The 6,991-nt window shown below is 43.3% G+C and overlaps 1 pseudogene; it reads right to left on the minus strand.

Annotated features, from left to right (window-relative positions):
* Positions 1–2,736: 2,736 nt before the first annotated feature.
* The window catches only part of LOC112071595 (homeobox-containing protein 1-like), a 23,296-nt pseudogene continuing 19,041 nt past the window's right edge, over positions 2,737–6,991 (minus strand).

Below are 6,991 nucleotides of genomic sequence, written 5' to 3' on the forward strand. Positions count from 1 at the left end.
TTCACTCTAAATGGAAAACGTTTTGCAACAAAAACAAAGAGTTTCTATTGGACAAATTCAGGTAGGTCTCTCCCCGTTTGCTCTGTTTGATTCTTAAACTGTAAATGGTTTCCGTTGCGAGACGTAATAAATGAATACACCCCAGGTGAGGGAAGTTCTTAAATAATGGTTTTTAAAACTCGGTYCTCTGTACCCCAAGGGGGGCACATTTCGTTTTTTTTTTGCCTTTTTACTACACAGCTGATTCAACTAATCATCAAGCTTTGATAATTTTAATCAGCTGTGAAGTATTAGACCAAAAACAAAAATGCACCCCTTGGGTTCCCGGGGACCGAGTTTGGGAAACACTGTCCTAACCAAATCAGTAAGTGATCAATCAAGTACAAGAGATGAGTTAAAACCTGAAGACACTCTGCCCTCAATGGAATGAGTTTGACACCTAGTGACATAATAATGGGAACTATGGTAACAATGTGTACCTACACTGGAATTAAACTGTACTGATATACACATGGTACTTCATATAAAATGACCTTACAAAAGGTCAGTCTGATGAAACCAAACAACACTAAAGTTTGTTTATATATGTTTTATTTTTTTTTGTCGGGTAAAAGCAGAGAAGAAGAAGTGCTTTAGTCTGTGACAGCATGCAGCTTTAGGGGTCCTGTCTGTCCGTACTGAGAGCTTGAGGTAGAAGTTGCCCTTAACCACAGATCTAGGATCAGATTCCTCTCTTATCAAACAAAAAAACCTTAGTCTTGGAAATCCCAGACCTAGGGCAACACTGTTAATGTGGGAGGCCACTCGTCTGCCTAGAGACTAGTCAAACCTTAACCATTAGGGAGGAAGACAATACTGACTTCAGATCATTCTCTAGTCAACTTCAACCCCATCCTACTCAGTGGGACTGGGTTAGCAGTATGGTTTACTTTCCCTGAAATCCCAGTTGGAAGGATTCCCCCGATTTCCTGCTTATACCTCATATTTCCAACCAGGATTTCTGTTAAACACAGGAAAAGTTATTGGAATTCTGCAACCCTAACACCAACCCTCTATAATCCGGTCTACGTGGCGCTATCATAACAATAACAGGTCTCATAGACAGTCATAGGACCACTGACTTAACAGCCTACTGTTATGACACAAACCCAGATTTGAGTTCAGCTCCTTGGTCAGAGTTACTGTAGAAATCTGAGATCAGCTACTTTGGCTAGATTACTGTAGATATTGAGGTCAGCTTACTTGGCTAGAGTTACTGTAGATATTGAGGGCAGCTACTTGGCAGAGTTACTGTAGATATTGAGGTCAGCTACTGGCTAGAGTCGCTGTAGATATTGAGGGCAGCTACTTGGCTAGAGTCTAGCTGTAGATATTGAGGGTCAGCTACTTGGCTAGAGTTACTGTAGATTATTGAGGTCAGCTCCTTGCTAGAGTTTACTGTAGATATTGAGCTCCAGCTCTCTTGGCTAGAGTTACTGTAGATATTGAGGTCAGCTACTTGCTAGAGTTACTGTAGATATTGAGGTCAGCTACTTGGCTAGAAGTTACTTAGATATTGAGGTCAGCTGACTTGGCTAGAGTTACTGTAAGATATTGAGGTCAGCTACTTGGTCAGAGTTACTGGTAGATATTGAGGGTCAGCTCCCTTGGCTAGAGTTACTGTAGATATTGAGGTCAGCTCCTTGGCTAGAGTTACTGTAATATTGTAGGTTCAGTACTTGGCTAGTTACTGTAGATATTGAGTCAGCTCCTTTGGTCAGAGTTACTGTAGATATTGAGGTCAGCTACTTGGCTAGAGTTACTGTAGATATTGAGTCAGCTACTTGGCTAGAGTTCTGTAATCAGCTACTGGCTAGAGTGTACTGTAGATATTGAAGGTCAGCTACTTGGCTAGAGGTTACTGTAGATATTGAGGTCACCTTATTGGCTAGAGTTACCTTGATCTTGAAGTCAGCTACTTGGCTAGAAGTTACTGTAGATATTGAGGTCAAAGCTCCTATGGCTAGAGTTACTGGTATGAGTCAGTCTACTTAGCTAGAGTTACTGTAGATATTGAGGTCAGCTCCTTGGCTAGATTACTGGTAGATATTGAGGTCACCACTTGGGTCAGAGGTTACTGTAGATATTGAGTCAGCTACTTGAGCTAGAGTTACTGTAGATATTGAGGGTCAGCTACTAGCTAGAGTTACTGTAGATATTGAGGTCAGCTAGCTTAGCTAGAGTTTACTGTAGATATTTGAGTCACCTACTTGGCTAGAGTTACTGTAGATATTGAGGTCAGCTACTTGGCAAGATTTACTGTAGATATTGAGGTCAGCTACTTGGCTAGAGTTACTGTAGATATTTGAGGTCAGCTACTTGGCTAGATTACTGTAGATATTGAGGTCAGCTACTTAGCTAGAGTTACTGTAGATATTGAGGTCAGCTACTTGGCTAGGAGTACTGTAGATATTGAGGTCAGCTACTTGGCTAAGTTACTGTAGATATTGAGAGTCAGCTACTTGGCTAGAGTTACTGTAGATATTGAGGTCAGCTCTTGGCTAGAGTTACTGTAGATATTGAGGTCAGCTACTTGGTCAGAGTTACTGTAGATATTGAGGTCAGCTACTTGCTAGAGTTACTGTAGATATTGAGGTCAGCTACTTAGCTAGAGTTACTGTAGATATTGGAGGTCAGTTACTTGGCTAGAGTTACTGTAGATATTGTAGGTCAGCTACTTGGCTAGAGTTACTGTAGATATTGTGGTCAGCTCCTTGGCTAGAGTTACTGTAGATATTGAGGTCAGCTACTTGGCTAGAGTTACTGTAGATATTGGAGGTCAGCTACTCAGCTACAGTTACTATGGATATTGTAGCAACCAACGCTTAACGACCTCTTCAAAGTTTTACCATCGCTTGGCGTAACGACTAAGGTGTTGGGATGACAGTCGTTGGACCTGTGCTTGAATYCCGGTTGGGCCTACCCCCYGAATTCACTACAATTGGCTATACCGGGCTAACGAGCTGACCTAAACAGTGGTATGTGTCATAACAGRGRGTAAGTTAGGTGAMATAAGCTGCATGTTTACTGGTTCCTATAGGAGCAGGTCTACCTCACTGCTCGTCTCTACCGTGGCATAACTTTGTCATTAGGAGGTAAAATGGTGGTGGCCACAACTAGGGCGGGTCGACCCGCGGGGCAGCTCGGTGTATTTCATGACCATCTAGGTAGGGCACAGGTGTCAAACTCATTCCACGGAGGGCCGAGTGGCTGTGGGTTTTCGCTCCTACCTTGTACTTGATTGAGGAATTAAAGTCACTGATTAGTAAGGACCTCCCCTCACCTGGTTGTCTAGGTTTTTTTCCTATAAGGAACTTCTCTCAACCTGCGTTGTCTAGGTCTTAGGTAAGGAACTTCCCTCACCTGGTTGCCAAGGTCTTAGTAAGGAACTCTCCTCACCTGGGTTGCAGGTCTTTAGTAAGGACTCTCCTCACCTGGTTGTCCAAGGTCTTAGTAAGGAACTCTCCTCACCTGGTTGTCAAGGTCTTGTAAGGAACCTCCCTCACCTGGTTGTCTAGGTCTTAGTAAGGAACCTCCTTCACCTGGTTGTCTAGGTCTTAGTAAGGACACTTCTCCTCACCTGGTTGTCTAGGTCTTAGTAAGGACCTCCCCTCACCTGGTTGTCTAGGTCTCAGTAAGGACCTCCCCTCACCTGGTTGTCTAGGTCTCAGTAAGGACTCTCCTCACCTGGTTGTCTAGGTCTCAGTAAGGAACTCCCCTCACCTGGTTGTTAGGTCTTAGTAAGGAACTCTCCTCACCTGGTTGTCTAGTCTCTTAGTAAGGACTCCCCCTCACCTGGTGTCTAGGTCTCAGTAAGGACCTCCCTCACCTGGTTGTCTAGGTTAGTAAGACCTCCCCTCACCTGGTTGTCTAGGTTCTAGTAAGGACCTCCCCTCACCTGGTTGTCTAGGTCTCAGTAAGGACCCCCCTCACCTGGTTGTCTAGGTCTCAGTAAGGACCTCCCCTCACCTGGTTGTCTAGGTTCATAAGGACCTCCCCTCACCTGGTTGTCTAGGTCTCAGTAAGGACCTCCCCTCACCTGGTTGTCTAGTCTCAGTAAGGACTCCCTCACCTGGTTGTCTAGGTCTCAGTAAAGGACCTCGCCTACATAAGATCATTTGAATCAGCTGTGTAGCTCTTGAGTAAAAACCAACGCACCCCTTGGGCCCAAGGACCAAGTTTGGGAAACACTGCACTAGGTCTCCATGGAATGAGGTTTTAACACCCCTGATCTTAGGGCTGAATCCTAACTTTGTATTTATTTATCCTTCATTTAACCAGGGAAGTCTCAATGGGACTTTTTACTTTTAAGTGAGCCCTGGACTTGAGGTCTGTCTGTGCACTTTACTTGCATATCTCTCCCATTGACTTCAATGCATGATTTAGGCAGAGGTCACTAGAGTTCGGTACGTGTATCTAAAGTTACGATTCAGCCCCGTGAGTATAATGACAACCATTAAGACCTTGGGCTAGGGCAGAACTGTAAAATCCATATGTGAAATAAAGTGCTCCCCAAACACTCTCCATTTACATTTAAATCCAGAGGCTTTCATGTTCATTTATATAGTCATGCTTGTAACATCATCAGCTAGCAATCATTTTTTTATGACCGGGAGCACACAGTTGACATCAAATGAACATGAAAGACATTTTAATAAAGTTCTTCTTCTTGGTACTATCTGAAATAAAAAGGAATGAGCAGGAAGGACAGCGTTCAGTCACTCAGTACATATATAACGATGAGCTTATTCTAAAAAGAAGGTGCTGCTTATAACACAGATACATTTACACGTCATGATTAACAACCTTTATAATAACTATGATTTGATGTGGCCTAGAAGATATATATATATTTATTTTTAAACCCAAACCAGACTTTTGAGTACAGTCTAGCTTCTCGATGGGTTCGGAGGACTAGTGGTTCATGTCGATAAGAGAAAAAGGGACATGAGTAACTCATTATTATTATTATTATTTAGTTCGCTACTTATGCATAATAAAATGTTCATTTGATCAATCAACATTTGTTGAGGAAAGACGACCATAAGGAAGCGTAATAAATCAAACTCYGTGTAAGTTTGGCTTGCTGACATTACAATTAAAGACAGAATACAGATGTTTTTTTGTTGTTGTTGCAGAAACAGTCAACATACGATATGAAACAATCCTTTTGAACGAGCTTATTAGAGAGAGAAACGTGATGACTTGTTATCATCCACCATCTTTGGGTTTACCTGAGATTCCATTTGTCCCTCAGGGTTGGACTCTTAACACTGACCGGACGACTTGATTGGTTGATCCCAAAGTCTAACAAGCTTACTAAGATCGGGGTCAAAGACATTCAAGCTAGCAGAGAAGGCTGATATTAAAAATCGGGAACACTTATCGTCACAGCAAAAGATCAACTGGCCTCAACCAAACACACCCGTCTTCACCTCATCATCGAACACACCTGACCTGCAGGTTCAAAACATTCCGCAACCACTCGTCAAAACCTTTAAAAAAAAATAAAAAAGCAAGTAGCAAAGAAAACGTTAAAAGGCTGTTGAGCTTCTAGAGGATTTAACCACTTAAGACCCCTATTCTTTATAAGGAGTCGTCTTTCGTTTAAGACTGTCTTGGAATGCACTACGTAGAGGAGATAAGAGATAAATATTGACATTACTATAAAGCATGATTACTGTATAGACAGTGGCCTCCCTACCACTAGAGGCACCGAGAGCTATAGCACCCTTTTCAACAATTAACGCACTGACTTGTCATAACCCTTGAAGACATTCAGAGCATCTATTATTAATATTATATTTTAATATGCCGTTATATATTCAAATCCACGCTCTCCCATTGGTCACTCCTCGTCCACTGTCTCTCTCTTCGATTCGTCAGCTTTCTGTTCCAGAACCTGAGAGGTGGGGCTTGGAGGGGGAAGGACCTCGACGGCAGCCAATGAGGAGGTGTCTTGTAGATCAAGGTCCTTCCTGGAAGAGATCTCTTCCTGTAAAAAGGGAAAAGATTAGATAGTAATGTACTGACCAGACAGTCCGCGTTACGTGTCCCGCAAAATAAAATGTAAACATRCATGTTACTCAATCATTTCATCCAAACAGCTCACACGCGCGCACTACAAGTCCCGCCTCTCCCATCTCCTCATTGGTTTTTAGGAGCATATACCCACGTGGGTGATTGAGAGATGGACTGAGGTCCACACTCCAGTCGGTGGGTGTAATGCAAGCTAGCTAAGTGTCCATGAACGTTTCAAATGTGTTTTGACCCGTCTACAAATGAATAAAGTTGGTTCACAGTTGGTCTTGGTATTTTAACCTCTATGTCATGAACGCGTCTGGGGTCGATAGACAAAGTCATTTGGCCATCATGTTGCAGTATTTTGTACAAGTTCAATGATAAAATCCCTGACTGAATTGTTGATTCACTGACTCACCTGCTCTATGAATCGTTGATTCACCTGCTCTATGAATCGTTGATTCACCTGCTCTATGAATTGTTGATTCACCTGCTCTATGAATTGTTGATTCACCTGCTCTATGAATTGTTGATTCACTGACTCACCTGCTCGATGAATCGTTGATTCACTTGCTCTGCGAAGTCCTGTGGTTCCAACTCCTCCCCGTTGGATTGACAGCTCGGGCTTGGAACCTCGATACCATGACTCTCCAAGATGGCTGCCTCTGACGGGGAGAAGGCGAGAGGGAAAAGGAAGGAGGAGAAAGAAAGCAGACAAAAAGGTACAAACAGGGAAAGAGAAATGCTGTCCATTATCCACTACAGTGTCTAGCAACACGTAGCCCCTCGACCAGCAGCTACACACGTAGCCCCTCTACCAGCAGCTACACACGTAGCCCCTCTACCAGCAGCTACACACGTAGCCCCTCGACCAGCAGCTACACACGTAGCCCCTCGACCAGCAGCTACACACGTAGCCCCTCGACCAGCA

The sequence above is a fragment of the Salvelinus sp. IW2-2015 genome, unplaced genomic scaffold (assembly GCF_002910315.2).
Source record: "Salvelinus sp. IW2-2015 unplaced genomic scaffold, ASM291031v2 Un_scaffold1654, whole genome shotgun sequence".
Taxonomy (NCBI): domain Eukaryota; kingdom Metazoa; phylum Chordata; class Actinopteri; order Salmoniformes; family Salmonidae; genus Salvelinus; species Salvelinus sp. IW2-2015.